The sequence below is a fragment of the Culex quinquefasciatus genome, chromosome 3 (assembly GCF_015732765.1).
Source record: "Culex quinquefasciatus strain JHB chromosome 3, VPISU_Cqui_1.0_pri_paternal, whole genome shotgun sequence".
NCBI lineage: Eukaryota > Metazoa > Arthropoda > Insecta > Diptera > Culicidae > Culex > Culex quinquefasciatus.
This window is the reverse complement of record NC_051863.1, coordinates 62,488,845-62,507,074: the sequence shown is the minus strand read 5'-3', so window position 1 is coordinate 62,507,074 and position 18,230 is coordinate 62,488,845. Positions and strand designations below refer to the sequence as shown.

Sequence of the window (18,230 nt, the reverse complement as noted above, 5' to 3'; positions counted from 1 at the left end):
TCAGTTGTTCGAACACTCTGTGCTCAAACTCAACCCACTTCAAACGAATCATGTCTCTGCGATACGACTTTACGCAGTAGGCCTGGCCGCTTTAACGCTTGTGATGTTTCAGTGCATTCTAATGCAATGGCGCACTACAAATGTTAATAAATGATAAGAAGGGAGCTAGGCGTAATCTAACCTAAGGCACTCTCCAGGATCCCTTCGAAAGATTGGCTGCGCTAGGGTCTGATTAGATTAGACTTATACACTTTCTTGTGACCGGATCTAAGATATGTTGACGGACGAAAATGTTGTCCGGATCTGTCGTGTGACCCATCTTTTTCCTCCGCTGCCGGGTGCGGTCTCGATTAGAGACGACGAAGCATGATGGCATGGTCTTCCAGGACTACACTAAAACCCCGGTTTACGCTCTGTATTTCGTCGATTTGTTTGGATCGATGCAACATTTTTGTAATCTTTTTAAAGCAATTTATACGTCTTGTGCAGATATACTAATTGCTTTTAAAAGAATGTAAAAACATTACACTGTTTTTGAGAAATCAACCAAATAAAAAACGTAACACATGCGCGTAAACGGGGGTTTTAGTGTATAAGGGATTAGAAAATAATGTACCCAGTACAATTCCCTTCACCATTATCAATTTTTGACGGTCCACAATTCGAAATTTAAAAACCAAACTAAAGCATAAATAACAAATATTATTAAAAACTTGCACTATACTTACTTTTTCAAAGTCGAAGGTTTTGAAAAACTTCCTTTTTCCGAAAAAAGCGCACATAAACCTTGAGACTTCAGAAAAACACGTCTGGGCGGTAAGACGCACTCACCACCCTTAACGATTTCAGCATCATTCAATTGACAGATAAAAATGCCACAGTTTACTTTAATGCCCAAAGTACCAAAGCATGGAACGCCATCTACCGTAAAAGAAATGAACAAGGAAAATGGATAAACTTGAAATATTCTAGCAAAACAACGTAAATGGCCCGTTGTGGGTTTGAGTATATCAAGCAAAACAATGCCAAAGGGCCGTTGTGGGTTTGTAAACAAAGAGTGTGTCCTGCTCACGCTAGAGGGTGTTTAAATCTGGAATGAAAGGGATACACTCTTTGTTGGAGCATAATTGTGACATATATATATGAAAATGATATTTTAGGGGAATTGGGTCTATAGGGCCCATTTCAAGATACCTTCCCTCAATTCAATCGGTTTTTCTGATAGCTAGAGATCTGAACCACACTTCCTATTCATTGGAATGTTGAGTTTCATGAGCCAACATAGCTAGATTGGAGCATAATTGTGACATATATATATGAAAATGATATTTTAGGGGAATTGGGTCTATAGGGCCCATTTCAAGATACCTTCCCTCAATTCAAATGGTTTTCTGATAGCTAGAGACCTGAACCACACTTCCTATTCATTGGAATGTTGAGTTTCATGAGCCAACATAGCTAGATTGGAGCATAATTGTGACATATATATGAACAATGATATTTTAGGGAATTGGGTCTATAGGGCCCATTTCAAGATACCTTCCCTCAATTCAAATGGTTTTCTGATAGCTAGAGACCTGAACCACACTTCCTATTCATTGGAATGTTGAGTTTCATGAGCCAACATAGCTAGATTGGAGCATAATTGTGACATATATATGAACAATGATATTTTAGGGGAATTGGGTCTATAGGGCCCATTTCAAGATACCTTCCCTCAATTCAATCGGTTTTTCTGATAGCTAGAGACCTGAACCACACTTCCTATTCATTGGAATGTTGAGTTTCATGAGCCAACATAGCTAGATTGGAGCATAATTGTGACATATATATGAACAATGATATTTTAGGGGAATTGGGTCTATAGGGCCCATTTCAAGATACCTTCCCTCAATTCAATTGGTTTTTCTGATAGCTAGAGACCTGAACCACACTTCCTATTCATTGGAATGTTGAGTTTCATGAGCCAACATAGCCAGATTGGAGCATACTTGTGACATATATATGAACAATGATATTTTAGGGGAATTGGGTCTATAGGGCCCATTTCAAGATACCTTCCCTCAATTCAAATGGTTTTTCTGATAGCTAGAGACCTGAACCACACTTCCTATTCATTGGAATGTTGAGTTTCATGAGCCAACATAGCTAGATTGGAGCATAATTGTGACATATATATGAACAATGATATTTTAGGGGAATTGGGTCTATAGGGCCCATTTCAAGATACCTTCCCTCAATTCAAATGGTTTTCTGATAGCTAGAGACCTGAACCACACTTCCTATTCATTGGAATGTTGAGTTTCATGAGCCAACATAGCTAGATTGGAGCATAATTGTGACATATATATGAAAAATGATATTTTAGGGGAATTGGGTCTATAGGGCCCATTTCAAGATACCTTCCCTCAATTCAATTGGTTTTTCTGATAGCTAGAGACCTGAACCACACTTCCTATTCATTGGAATGTTGAGTTTCATGAGCCAACATAGCTAGATTGGAGCATAATTGTGACATATATATGAACAATGATATTTTAGGGGAATTGGGTCTATAGGGCCCATTTCAAGATACCTTCCCTCAATTCAATTGGTTTTTCTGATAGCTAGAGACCTGAACCACACTTCCTATTCATTGGAATGTTGAGTTTCATGAGCCAACATAGCTAGATTGGAGCATAATTGTGACATATATATGAACAATGATATTTTAGGGGAATTGGGTCTATAGGGCCCATTTCAAGATACCTTCCCTCAATTCAAATGGTTTTTCTGATAGCTAGAGACCTGAACCACACTTCCTATTCATTGGAATGTTGAGTTTCATGAGCCAACATAGCTAGATTGGAGCATAATTGTGACATATATATGAAAAATGATATTTTAGGGGAATTGGGTCTATCGGGCCCATTTCAAGATACCTTCCCTCAATTCAATCGGTTTTTCTGATAGCTAGAGATCTGAACCACACTTCCTATTCATTGGAATGTTGAGTTTCATGAGCCAACATAGCTAGATTGGAGCATAATTGTGACATATATATATGAAAATGATATTTTAGGGGAATTGGGTCTATAGGGCCCATTTCAAGATACCTTCCCTCAATTCAATCGGTTTTTCTGATAGCTAGAGATCTGAACCACACTTCCTATTCATTGGAATGTTGAGTTTCATGAGCCAACATAGCTAGATTGGAGCATAATTGTGACATATATATATGAAAATGATATTTTAGGGGAATTGGGTCTATAGGGCCCATTTCAAGATACCTTCCCTCAATTCAAATGGTTTTTCTGATAGCTAGAGACCTGAACCACACTTCCTATTCATTGGAATGTTGAGTTTCATGAGCCAACATAGCTAGATTGGAGCATAATTGTGACATATATATGAACAATGATATTTTAGGGGAATTGGGTCTATAGGGCCCATTTCAAGATACCTTCCCTCAATTCAAATGGTTTTTCTGATAGCTAGAGACCTGAACCACACTTCCTATTCATTGGAATGTTGAGTTTCATGAGCCAACATAGCTAGATTGGAGCATAATTGTGACATATATATGAAAAATGATATTTTAGGGGAATTGGGTCTATAGGGCCCATTTCAAGATACCTTCCCTCAATTCAAATGGTTTTTCTGATAGCTAGAGACCTGAACCACACTTCCTATTCATTGGAATGTTGAGTTTCATGAGCCAACATAGCTAGATTGGAGCATAATTGTGACATATATATGAAAAATGATATTTTAGGGGAATTGGGTCTATAGGGCCCATTTCAAGATACCTTCCCTCAATTCAATTGGTTTTTCTGATAGCTAGAGACCTGAACCACACTTCCTATTCATTGGAATGTTGAGTTTCATGAGCCAACATAGCTAGATTGGAGCATAATTGTGACATATATATGAAAAATGATATTTTAGGGGAATTGGGTCTATAGGGCCCATTTCAAGATACCTTCCCTCAATTCAATTGGTTTTTCTGATAGCTAGAGACCTGAACCACACTTCCTATTCATTGGAATGTTGAGTTTCATGAGCCAACATAGCTAGATTGGAGCATAATTGTGACATATATATGAAAAATGATATTTTAGGGGAATTGGGTCTATAGGGCCCATTTCAAGATACCTTCCCTCAATTCAATTGGTTTTTCTGATAGCTAGAGACCTGAACCACACTTCCTATTCATTGGAATGTTGAGTTTCATGAGCCAACATAGCTAGATTGGAGCATAATTGTGACATATATATGAAAAATGATATTTTAGGGGAATTGGGTCTATAGGGCCCATTTCAAGATACCTTCCCTCAATTCAATTGGTTTTTTTGATAGCTAGAGACCTGAACCACACTTCCTATTCATTGGAATGTTGAGTTTCATGAGCCAACATAGCCAGATTGGAGCATACTTGTGACATATATATGAAAAATGATATTTTAGGGGAATTGGGTCTATAGGGCCCATTTCAAGATACCTTCCCTCAATTCAAATGGTTTTTCTGATAGCTAGAGACCTGAACCACACTTCCTATTCATTGGAATGTTGAGTTTCATGAGCCAACATAGCTAGATTGGAGCATAATTGTGACATATATATGAACAATGATATTTTAGGGGAATTGGGTCTATAGGGCCCATTTCAAGATACCTTCCCTCAATTCAAATGGTTTTCTGATAGCTAGAGACCTGAACCACACTTCCTATTCATTGGAATGTTGAGTTTCATGAGCCAACATAGCTAGATTGGAGCATAATTGTGACATATATATGAACAATGATATTTTAGGGGAATTGGGTCTATAGGGCCCATTTCAAGATACCTTCCCTCAATTCAAATGGTTTTTCTGATAGCTAGAGACCTGAACCACACTTCCTATTCATTGGAATGTTGAGTTTCATGAGCCAACATAGCCAGATTGGAGCATAATTGTGACATATATATGAAAAATGATATTTTAGGGGAATTGGGTCTATAGGGCCCATTTCAAGATACCTTCCCTCAATTCAATTGGTTTTTCTGATAGCTAGAGACCTGAACCACACTTCCTATTCATTGGAATGTTGAGTTTCATGAGCCAACATAGCTAGATTGGAGCATAATTGTGACATATATATGAACAATGATATTTTAGGGGAATTGGGTCTATAGGGCCCATTTCAAGATACCTTCCCTCAATTCAAATGGTTTTTCTGATAGCTAGAGACCTGAACCACACTTCCTATTCATTGGAATGTTGAGTTTCATGAGCCAACATAGCTAGATTGGAGCATAATTGTGACATATATATGAACAATGATATTTTAGGGGAATTGGGTCTATAGGGCCCATTTCAAGATACCTTCCCTCAATTCAAATGTTTTTTCTGATAGCTAGAGACCTGAACCACACTTCCTATTCATTGGAATGTTGAGTTTCATGAGCCAACATAGCTAGATTGGAGCATAATTGTGACATATATATGAACAATGATATTTTAGGAAAATGGAGCTAAATTCACACATTTAGTTACCAAATATTCTCACAGATAGCGCTGTTCATGGTTTGTGTCTTGGGAAGACAAGATGAGATGTGGCGGCATTAGTTCTCTCATTGGCCGCTAGAGGGCGCTGGGGTGAAAAATGGAGCTGGAGAAAAATGGAGCTAAATTCACGCAAGTGCCATCTGTCAAATCAAACCAAAACAAAACAAACGTCGGTGATTCGTGTAAGTGTGTAGAACATAAATTTGTTAACTTGGTAAGTGAAAATTTAATCATTTAATGACCTTTTCACGGTTGATAATTTGTTCAATAACTGATAAGAGACGTGCTACCTGTGTGTAAACAAAACGAACAAATTTGTGTCGGGCTGGAGTAGCTTTTGAGTGCCATTCAAAACGAGGAGAAATTAAAAGTTTTTTTTTTTGCAGCTTCCAAAGGGCAAACTTGGCCAGCGCCCGTTTGTTATTCATTGTGGATCTAATTGTGATTCTAATTGTGAACATTTATTATCTTCCAGAGCCAGAATGCATCACCAGCAGCACCTCGCTTATCTCGGTGACGTCTTTTTCCGGAAGTCAAACCAGTCTGTTCTCTGGCTGGGCTGTTTGTGACGCCGTCTGTTCCGGACTCGCTCCTCTTGCAGCTGAAAAAGCTCTGGCACCGCAAACTTACTGCTGTTTTAGTTCATGATAAGTGCGACACAGCGTAATAATCAAGGTAATTAAATGCTAGTAATGTTTGTTTATTTTTGTAAATAAAATCTTTTAATTTCAGAAAATCCATCTAAATAAAGTCATCCTTCCGGAAAACCTCAGCGAGACAATCGACACGCCAAGGTGCAGATTTGGGAGAGGATATTTAGTGAGCTCGCGAAACTTCAGGTCGGGATGCTGACAATCGGCGATTTGGCGATCACAATGGAGGGCGTGGAAAACGGGACGGACGGTGAACATGAACCAGCAGTACTTGATTCGGACTCCCGGTGGCGTTCATGTTCAAGGACAAAACCTTTGCTGCGGCACCGTTCCTGCAGCTTAGCAACAGCTAAGAAGATGTAAATCGCGAGGAAGGTGAAATGGCATTCGACAGTCGGGTTGCATTGATAGAGGCGGAAAATGAGATGATGGAGTTTGAGATAGAATCCGCCAAGTAGGAACCTACCAAGGAGGAAGGCGCCAGCGACATTTCGACAATCGAGGGTGACATTCTTTTCTTATGTCCGCCTTTTCTGTTTCTTCTTTTTTTCGCAAGTTGGGGGCGGATGCTGCCACGGCAGTCGTCATTGGATCTTCGAGTGGTCCGATGCCCTGCGTCTTAAGAGCTTACCTCGTGAGGGGCGTAATGGGGTCGCTTGGATTTCGAGCCTTTTCGAGCAAATTAACCAATGGTAAGGCGTTCTAGCGGTTTTTCTTAACTAGGTTTTTGACGAAAGATTTCTTGGCCACCGGCTCCGGTACCAGAAGCAGCTTCAGCCGAATCTTCGCGCTCCTGGGTCAACCGCGGTCGACTTAGGGTAGACTGATTCAGGAACTCTCGCTCGATCTGTTCCAAATATTGGCCCTTCCGTCGGGGTTTCTCCATCTCCTGTACATACGGTCAAAATCGCAGGTGTATTTTTGGGATATTCCTGGCAAGGCGTGCGGGGTGGTTGCTGTGACGTCGGCCAACTCTCGTCCGTCACATCCAGCGAGAGAGCTTCGCTGAGTTGCTCCAGCGGAAGATTCCGGTTCCGGAATTTTGCTGCGTGCATTTACAGTGGAGACGGAACCGCTGCTGTTAGGCAGGGGAAACTATCTCGTTGTTGATGACTGCTGTTCCGGCGCCTCTACTTCGCTTTTCGAGTCTGAGTTTTGTCAAGCTTTTGGCGACTTTTGATTCCGGATTGTTGGAAAGGTTGCTTTTGCTTGCGTTTAACATTTGAGATCTGGGAGTACGACTAGGAGTAGAAGTAGGACGGTTTGATTCTGTGTGTCGCTGGGGATCCAGTCCAGTGCCCTTAGGGTGGACTGATTCCGCTGGAGGTCGCGCGTCTGGGGTAAGTTCTAGCGGAAGTGGTGGGGCGCCCGTGTCGTCGACATTGTTATCGTTGGAGGGTAAGCTCGAGAGAGACAGTTGGTCGTTGTCCCGCTTGGAGATATCTGTATGTTTTGCTGTCATCCTCGCTGAACGAAATGTCACTGGTGCCTTCCTATTTGGGCGGATTCTTTCTTCAACTCCATCATACCGTCTTCCGGCTTGACTTCCGCCTTGGCCATTCATCGACAGTAGCTCATTGCCGGTTACCGTCGTCATGTCTACCAACAAGTACGCATCTACCTCGTCCGAAGCGATGGCCCAGAAAGTTTAATAAAAGTCATAAATAAAAATTACAAATTCGAAAATACGTTTTGTTTATTTTCTCCAAAATTGATGACAATTCGATATCTATCCTTTCATCCTCTCAGCCTCAAATTAGACATTTTTAGATGTAATATTCGACATTTTTGGCAAAATTTCGACCTTTTCTATGGTGAAATTAATTATTATATGAGGTAAATTTACCTCACATATGATATAAATTTACACCTTCTAAGCGGTAAAATTACTCATTTTTTCTGACATAAAAGATGTACCCCTTTCTAGATGTAATATTACCACGATTTTTTTTTCTGTGCAGTAAGTGGCATAAATTTGCGTGCTTTCTCGAGACGGTGCTTTTGCTGGTAAGTTTATTGCCTAAATCGAGAAATTAAAAAAAAAGATATGTGAGCCGGTAACATGGAGTTAAATTTTCGCAACTGTCATGGTAAACTTCACAGAAGCTTGACAGAAAGTTTAAATGCATGTTGCACTTTTTATTTCTCGATACCATTTTTGGAGCATTAACTGAGCATAAAACTCTCCATATGGCGAAGATAGGTGTTTGATTAGAAAGGGCTTATTTCCCCTATTCTATTTTTCAAACTTGGACTCGCCATACATTAGAGAGGAATTTAACAGCTGAGCAATTCTCTACGAAATCGGTTATTTTTTAGATTTTTTTTTATCCGCCTGAAACTTTTGTGGTGCTTTCGGAGTGCCCAAAGAAGTCATTTTGCATCATTAGTTTGTTCATATAATTTCCTTACAAATTTGGCAGCTGTCGATACAAAAATGATGTTTGAAAATTAAAAAATCTGTATCTTTTGAAGGAATTTTTTGATCGATTTGGTGTCTTCGGCAAAGTTGTAGGTATGGATAAGGACTACACTGAAAAAATTATACACGCTAAAAAAAATTTGGAGATTTTCTATTTAACTTTCTGTTACTAAAACTTGATTTACAAAAATACACTATTTTTTTAATATGTTCTAGGGGACATAAAATGCCAACTTTTCAGAAATTTCCAGGTTGTGCAAAAAAATTTTGACCGAGTTATGAATTTTTGAATCAATACTGATTTTTTCAAAAAATCGAAATATTGGTCACAAAAATTGTTCAACCTAATTGCAGGCCAAGGATTGATACCTAAGAGCATGCAATGGCACTGACCTTGTTGCGTGCTCTTCGGTTGACGTCCACGTAAGGAACATCCTGGAAGGAGCGTAACTAACTACATCCGTAGTTCTGTTAGATCATCCGAATTATCTTGATCAGAACAGTATAGCTCTGGTTCCTTGCGAGTGTCCTATTTTCTTACCTCCACGTTGGCTTGGTTTTCATGATGACCTAGCTGGTGGCCTGTGGAAACGGATCGTAAACCTTTGACCACCGCGGGTCAGAGTCGAGACGGCTAAAAGAAAGGGGCGCAACAATGTGGAAAAGGAAGTAATTTGTGATTGTAGACGGTATTGTTTTGATTCGCAGTATGTTGAGTCAACTGCTGTGGATGTACCTGAAACATCGCACAACGGGGTTTCTATTCTTTCCGTTTTTATCTACCATTAGAGAGCCTGGAGCTTATTGGAGAACGGACATCTCAAGCCTGAAGTGCTGATCGAGGCACGGGAGCTGTCAGACGGAGGTGCCTATCGAGCAAAATCCTTTGTCTTTTGCTCGATTGGTACCTCCGTTTGACAGTTCTCGTGCTTCGATTGGTGCTTTGGTTTGGGATGTCCGTTCTCTAGGATCCAGCCTCTCTATCTACCATCTATATTCTGTTATTTTCTTGATTCTCTTATTTCTCAACGTTTTTCCACTCTATTTACTTATTGATGCTGCTGTAACAAACTGTCTGTTTTCCCTTAATTTGGCAGCGATTTATTTTGTTGTTAATTTCTTTATCTACTTCATCAATTACTATCTTTCTTTTACTATTGATTCTTCAAATAGTTTATTTCTTTCACGGTCCATTGGTTTCAATCTTCACCCTTTTCTTCAAACAAATGAGGTTCGAGCCCTTACTCAATTTTGGAATGATCAAAGAATAAACACAAATATTACTATTGTACTTTTGAAAAACTTTTATAAAATGCTTAGGACCAAAATATTGTAACAAAACACCGCGACAGAAGAAATAGCAACAGATAAACACGACTCAACAATAGGGAAGATTTCAGGAGAAAACAATACACAGTAAATCACAATAAGTTTTGAATTCAAACTAAAAATAAAACAGTTTTTGCTTTAATGAAAGTTGATAGGCACACTATAAATGGTTAGGCGCTTATACTTACATCAAACCCTACGTAATGTACCACCCCGGCCGAGTTAAAATGCGTAACCGGAAAAGAAGGTGTGCATGCCTGGCACGAACACTCAAAGCGTGTTCTAGCGTGCTGCTCGTACTGACTCAGAGCAAGGGTGAGATGTAGGTGTAAGGGCAGTGCGTGTTCGTCGGGAACCTAGTGCATAAGATCGGTCAAGGCCCGTTCTTACACTGAAAATTGCGAATTGCGAATTGCGAAAAATTGTTCAACCTAATTTTTCGATGTAAAATCAAATTAGCAATCAAAAGGACTTTAGTGAAATTTAGATAAAGTGCACCGTTTTCAAGGTAAAGCCATTTTTAGGCATTTTTTTTTTTTTTTGAAAATAGTCTCAGTTTTTCATTTTTTTTTTTAATTAATGCACATGTTTGCCCACCTCTGAAAAAAATATTTTTGAAAAGCTGAGAAAATTCTCTATATTCTGCTTTTTTGAACTTTGTTGATACGACCCTTAGTTGCTGAGATATTAGCATGCAAGTGTTTAAAAACAGGAAAATTAATGTTTTCTAAGTCTCACCCAAACAACCCACCATTTTTTAATGTCGATATCTCAGCAACTAATCTTTCGATTTTCAATGTTAAAATATGAAAAAATTGTAAAATTTTCCGATCTTTTCGATTTTTTTTGTTTTTATTATTATTATTATTGTTTATTCATGTAATGTAAGACACAGTCTTATAAAATATTACATCTTGATTTAGTATGATAAATTCACAGCTTCGTAACCTTAACACTAATACTATTTATATTTACTATTTTATCTCGAATGCGTTTTGTTAATCCTAATCGTTGAGTAAGTTTAGCAATTGTCTCTTGAAGCAAGGAATGTTTCTACATGATTTTAAGTTGGTAGGTAGAGAATTCCAGATAGATACGCCTCTTGCAAACAGTGAACCATTATAATAAGCAGAGGAATGATTAGGTATAATAAAATTATTCGTTCTCTGATTACGAAAAGGAACTAGTTTGGTAAAAAGATAGTTGGGTTTTTTACTATGAATTATTCTGAAAAGTGTAACTGAAGAGCGAAATTTAATGAATTGGGAAAACGGACATCCTAAGAGATTACTTTGGTAGTTTGTAACACTATCATATCTTGAAAGATTATATACATATCGAACACATGCATTCAGGGCAACTCTGAGTCTATCAAGTGCAGCCACTGAAGCGTTGGAAAGAACGAAATCTCCATAGATAAAATGAGGATAGATTAGCGTTTTAAACAATTTAAGCTTCGTGGCAATATCGAATTTTTTGGTAATTAGATTAAGCTTTTTAAGTGTTCCATACACTTTTCCAACTTGTGCATTTATGTGCGAGCTCCAGTCCAGATTAGAGTTAAAAATTATACCAAGGTTATTGGCGCTTTCAAAAAATTCTATTCTTTCACCTGACATAACTAATGGAGGCGGTGATGGTGGAGTTTTTAGATTACTTATAAGAAGAGCTTTTGTTTTACTTGGATTAATAGGAAGAAAATTATTTTCGGACCAATGATGAACTTTGGCCAGATCATGGTTGATTTCATTCGAAATTAGAAGATTATTTGAATTTTTCTTGGCACAATAGTAAATTTGAACGTCGTCAGCAAATAAATGTACCAAACAATGATCTAAAATTGATGGCAAATCATTAATAAACAATGAAAAAAGAAGAGGACCAAGTACGGAACCTTGAGGCACACCAGAGAGAATAAGTTCGAACAACGAATAACAGTCATTGTGATAGACACATTGACTACGTTCTGATAAATAAGATTGAATTAGAGATGCAGCATGTTGGGAAAACCCAAAGATAGATATCAGTTTATCAATAAGTTTAGCATGTGAGACACGGTCGAATGCTTTGGCAAAGTCTACCAAAAGTAAAATAGCAACTCCTTTTTTATCAACACAGCAAGCAATATCATCATGTACTTTGAGGAGGGCTGTTTCAGTGCTATGATCCTTTCTAAACCCAGACTGGAAAGGTGATAATAGATCAAATTCATTTATGTAACCCTGGATTTGTGCTTTCAGTATTTTTTCAAGAACTTTCGAAAGTGCGCTAAGGATACTAATTGGTCTCATATTTGTAACACAAGAGGATGAAGCTTTTTTCTTAATTGGTATTACTTTGACTCTCTTCCAAGCTTGGGAAAAACAGAACTTATAATGATTGAATTGAATAGGTGGAAAATCATCGGTAAAATTAAAGGCAACATAATTTTTATAAATTTTATGGGGACATTGTCAAGACCAACAGCATTGGAACTAATAGAGAAAATTGCATTAATTATTTCATGATTTTCTACGGGCTTAAAGTGAAAACCATTTGGGTTTGCATTGGGAATACTAGTATAGATTTGTGACGGAGTGAAGTTAGACGTAAAAATTGATTAATATCATTAGCAGAACTATCACACACTGTCGAGGAAGAATTACTCTTGGTGATGCCAAGATTTTTAATATTCCTCCAGAGCTGTTTACTGGGAGCAGAAACGTTAATTCTTTGTTTAAGGTGGTTAGATTTAGCATTTTTTATCAACAGATTTACACGATTTCTGAGAGTCTTGTAGAGTGAGTGGTCTGTATCTAAATTACTGTGCTTCCAGTTTCTATATGCAATATCTCTATCAATCATAACACTCTGAATCGTATTGCTAAACCAAGGATTTGATTTAGTTTTGCTTAGTCTAAGCGGAACAAATTCATTAAAAGAGTAAACCAGATGTTCATTAAGTAAATCAACTAATCTGTTAGGATCCGAGATTTCAAAGTAATTAGTGAATTGCAGGTAAATCAGCAAAATTGTAATCACGATACCAAACTCTATTTGTATCAGGATTCAATGAGAAATCAATAGTTGCCAAAATTAAATCGTGCCTAGAGATTCCGGGCATAGAAACTTGGTTAAATTTTAAGACCGAATCAGGGTTATCTGTAAGAAAAAGATCTAATAACGAACAACCAGAGTTATAAAAGAAAGTAGGCTCTTCATTAATACAGCAATAAGACATCATTTCTAATATTTCACAAAAACGGACCGATTTGGTATTAGATTTGGAAGGATCAGTATTAAAATCACCGATGAAATAAGTTGATTTGTATTTGGAATGATATTTAGAAATCAGATTGTGTAATATATCAGCACAGTCTAATTGAGGTGGGTTGTAGATAATACCAAGTAGGAAGTGTTCATTACTACACATGAAATCAAGAATTAAAAATTCGGTACTACGATTGGGAGGGATTGGGTCATTTGACGATTTTTCAAGAATTCTGCATTGAAGACCTTTCCTAAAATAAACACAAATACCACCACCACGGCGGTTACGATCATTTCGAATTAGTTAATCACCTTCTATACAGATCATTGAATCCGTTATGGAATTATCAAGCCAGGTTTCAGTAAAACAGATAATATCAGCTTTACTTTGCGTGAAAGTCAACTTCAACTCTTCAAATTTGCTAAAACTTCTAGCAGATAAACTTTGAACATTAATATGACAAATATTTAACTTATTTTGATTAAAAATAGCATAAACTACAGCTTTGGTAATAAATATGTTTGCAGAGGCATTATTAGGCGGAAGATTATCCATTATCAAAATCGAAAGATGAACATCGCAGAGAACTTACTAAACTAACCCAAAAACTAAGATTTAAAACTACATTCGAGATAAAATACTTACTACTAAAAGCGTTTGCAGAATTCATAGTTCGATTTGAGTTGCTCTAATTCTTCACTCAGCATTCTTTCAGCATTCGAAACCAGCATTTGCAGCATCACAGCATACAACAGCAACAACGTCAGCTCCACCGTCGAACCTCCAGCTGCTAGCTCCTTCCAAAATAGTCGATTCAGCCGCCGGTGGCCTCCACTTGCTCGGGGGTTAGGCTCGCCCCTACGGAGTGACCACTGACCTGCTACGTCCAGCGCACCCCTACGGAGTGGCCGCAGGACGCGTTGCAGGCCAGGCGACCGGCCACACCGGGCCGGATTTCCCCTGCGGCTGAGTCCAGTTACTCAGCAACGGATGACTAGCGTTAGCGTTGCCTACGGACCGACTGCGATGTAAGGGTAGAACATCACTCGTTGACGTCATTTCCTCGTGGCCAATTACATTTTACTGCATCAGGAACAAAACTTTCAGGAGGGGATTTGGATACATGGAGAATGAAGGATCGGAGTCATGGGAAAAACTTGAGGCAGGAAAATGAGATTATCAAGGATAGGGTAGTGTTTTATTTTTTTTTGTTTTTGACTTTTAGGAAGGAAGATAAGAAGGGAAAATTTAAGGATGGAATCATAGGAAAAAAAAATGGAGGGATAAAGAAAAACTAGTAAGGATAGGGAAAACTTAACAGCCATCGGTGGCCTCCACTTGCTCGGGGGTTAGGCTCGCCCCTACGGAGTGACCACTGACGTGCTGCGTCCAGCGCACCCCTACGGAGTGACCGCTGGACGCGTAGCAGGTCAGGCGACCGACCACAACGGGCCGGATTTCCCCTATGGCTGCGTCCCATAGCTCGGTAACGAAGGGCTTGCGTTACCTACGGACTAATTAACTTTTTTTTTGTGATTTTCTTTTTTTTTTTATTTCTATTTTTTTTTGTTTTTTTTCTGCTTTTTTTTATTTTTTTTCTGTTTTTTTTTTTTTGGCTTTTAGGAAGGAAGATGACACAAGGAAAATTCAAGGATCAAGGAATCATAGGGAAAAGGAGGAATAAAGAAAAACTAGTAAGGATAGGGAAAAACTGAATAGCTATCGGTGGCCTTAATATTTTTTTTTCCTTTTTTTTTGCAACTTCTAAGGTTTTTTTTTAATTTTTTTTTGCTTTTTGCCTTCCTCACATTACTGAGGAAAGGCTATAAAATCACTCGAAAAATGAACTTCTCAATTATACCTCCTAGACCCACCTTCATGTATACCTATCGACTCAGAATCAAATTCTGAGCAAATGTCTGTGTGTGTGGTGGGATGTTGATCAAAAAATTGTCACTCGATTATCTCGACATTGGCTGAACCGATTTCGTCCGTTTTGGCGTCATTCAATCCGTCTTGAGGTCCCATAAGTCGCTATTAAAAATTATGCAGTTTAGTTAAGTACTTCAAAAGTTATGCTAAAAAAACGATTTTAGCAAAAGTCCGGAAGATTGTAAAAAGGGTGGTTTTTGTAAGAAAACCTGTCATGCTATACATTTTCAGAAAGGTATTTGAAAGACCTTTCCAACGCGTCCAAGACATTGAAGATCTGACAAATCTATCAAAAGTTATAAGCACTTAAGTGTTATTTATACGCTTTTTGGAGGCCGGATCTCAGATATGTTGATGAAAACGTTGTCCGGATCTCTCGTGCAACCTATCGTTGGATAGGTATTCAAAAGAGCTTTTCAATGCGTCCAAAACATTGAAGATCTGACAACCCTATCAAAAGTTATAAGCACTTAAGTGTTATTTACGCACTTATTCGAGGCCGGATCTCAGATATTTAGATGAAAATGCTGTCTGGACCTCTCATGCGACCTATCGTTGGATAGGTATTCAAAAGACCTTTCTAACGCGTCCAAAACTTTGGAGATCTGACAAACCTATCAAAAGTTATAAGCACTTAAGTGATATTAACGCACTTTTTGCATTTTGGTTAGCACCCTTTAAATGTGAGGAAGGCGCCAACCACCTAAGGTTGGATTAAGTAACGTTTTTATTTTTAAATTTTTATATATATATATATTTTTTTTTATTTATTTTTTTTTTTTTTTTAGACTTTTAGGAAGGATGGAAGCACGGGGAATTTAGGATGGATTCAGAGGAAAAAGGGAAAGGAAAAAGAAGAACTATTGAGGAATAGGGTATTATCGAAAGACGGCCAGGTGGTCCAGGGTTGGGCAGGGCTCAGCAGGTGCGTTTCCTCTTCCTTTGGCGTACACGATTCCGTTCCTGGAGTAAACTTTCTGGACTTTTCCCTCCTTCTTGAGACGCAGAGCAGCAGCACGGATCTCACGGTCCTCCTTCGTTAAGTTCTCATTGACGTAGATACGGTTGGTGTTCTGGAAGCCAATGTGGGACAGGTTCAGGTCTCGATGGTTAAGGTAGCTGGCATAGAAGGCGTTGCGGTCTGCACGGAGGGCAAATTCGCAGATTATCGGGGGAGTAGAACTCACAGCAATGGGAGATTTGGCCAGCCTTGCCAAACTCGCCAAGGGGATTTTGCTTTCGTCACAGCCCAGCCTGGTGACGATGAACCCGAACATAGCCACAAGGTTTTCATTCTGCTGGTACGGTACACCTGAGATGATCAATTCGTTCGCCTTCTCCACTCGTCCAATTGATGCATTTGCACGATCAACATCATGCCGAACTCCAGAAACTGAGTCAGCAAGCCGGTCAATTTTACTGCCACACTCAGTTTTAAACGCTGCCAGGGAGTCCTCCAGCCCGTCGATCCTCTTGTCCAGATCCTGCTTAAAGTTGTCCAGTTTGGCCTCGATTTTGCTCCACAAATCATCGATCGACATGATGGAGTCCGGTTCGCTATCGCTTCTTGGTCGTTTGTTTATTTTTTTTTTTTTTTTTCATAAAATTATTTTTATTAGGTCCTTTTCGGTACTGGGACCTGGTTAGGACCGAGTCGGCTTTTGTAATTACAAAAAACTTAATAATTACAGAGGATCTTGTGTGTAAATGTTAGTGGGAGGGGAGCCGATTACCCGCGGCCTACTCGGGGTTAGTAGGGAAGGGATTGATGTCTAAGACAAGGCATGGGATGGGAAGGGGGATTGTGTAGGGGTCTTGGTTGGCTCTGCTGGCCTTTGCGTTTTGTCCTCAGCCGCAACTCGGTGTCCAGCTGCTGGGGCGATCTTGCTTTTCATCCGGTGCAAACCAGAAACGACGGCTTTGTGTGAAGGCGAGTTATTCTAACTGAAGGAAAACTAACTGAAGGAAAACTAACTGGAAGAAAACTAAATAGATATTTTGGAATCTGAGAGGAACTGATAGATAGGATAGAGAACATCAAGGTCTAGTTGAGATAGCGCGTCTCGCATCGGGATTTCTGGTGGTCTTCCTCGGGCCCTGAGGGTATCTTTCAACTTAATTCTGTGAGCCTGGTGATCTGGACACGCCCATACGAGATGGTCGATGTCCTGATAACCCTGCCCACAGTCGCATAAGTTCGTATCACTCATGTTGATACGGTAAAGATGAGCCTTGGACGAGTAATGGTTCGACATAAGGCGGGACATCGTTCTGATGAATCCACGCGTCAAGTCCATTCCCTTGAACCAGGCTTTTCTTTGCACCTTAGGTCGTATGGAATACATCCAACGTCCCTTGGTGTCGTCGTCCCATTGTTTTTGCCAATCCAGGAGCGCACGCTGCCTCGGCAAACCGTAGCATTCTTGTAGGCTAATTGGCCTTTCAAAAATGTCTCCACTCTCAGCACCCTTCTTGGCGAGCAAGTCCGCTTTCTCATTACCCGGAATCGAGCAATGAGCGCGGACCCACACCACCGTGATGCTGAAGGACTGAGCCGCCAGGTTGTTTAAAGTCTTGCGTATTTCCGTGAGGAAAAACGCAGACTCCCTGGTCGGCTTCAGAGACCGGATAGCCTCAACAGAGCTAAAGCTATCGGTGAAGATGAAGTAGTGGTCAGGTGGCATGGTCTCGATGATTCGCAGTGCGCAGTAAACCGCGGCTAACTCTGCGACGTAAACCGAACTCGGGTCCTTCAGCTTAAAGAACAGCTGATAAGATTCATGATAAACACCGAAGCCCGTACAGCCGTCGAGCTTGGAGCCATCGGTGAAGAATCTGTTGTTTGGAGGAACATGGTTGTACTTTGATGCGAAGATCGACGGTACTACTCCCCGCAGAAGATGGTTTGGGATACCGCGAGTATCGGCTTTCATGGACGTGTCGAAGCCAATCAGGGTGCTGTTGGTTAACGGAGGCGTGCGCTGTACCGTTGTGCTCGGGCTCCACTCCCACGATGACATAAAGTCATAATATAGAAGCATGCGCCGAGACTCAACGTGAAGGTTCAGCAACGTTTCAAAGTTGTCTATTACCAGTTTATTCCTGTAATCACACCGG

General features: G+C 39.6%; 1 long non-coding RNA gene across 1 annotated transcript; it reads left to right on the top strand.

Moving 5' to 3' along the window:
• The first annotated feature begins 5,727 nt into the window (after positions 1 to 5,727).
• Positions 5,728 to 6,701, top strand: LOC119770490. Its single transcript, XR_005278853.1, has 3 exons — positions 5,728 to 5,741; positions 6,003 to 6,202; positions 6,260 to 6,701. It is a non-coding gene; the product is annotated as an uncharacterized LOC119770490 (long non-coding RNA).
• Positions 6,702 to 18,230: the final 11,529 nt, after the last annotated feature.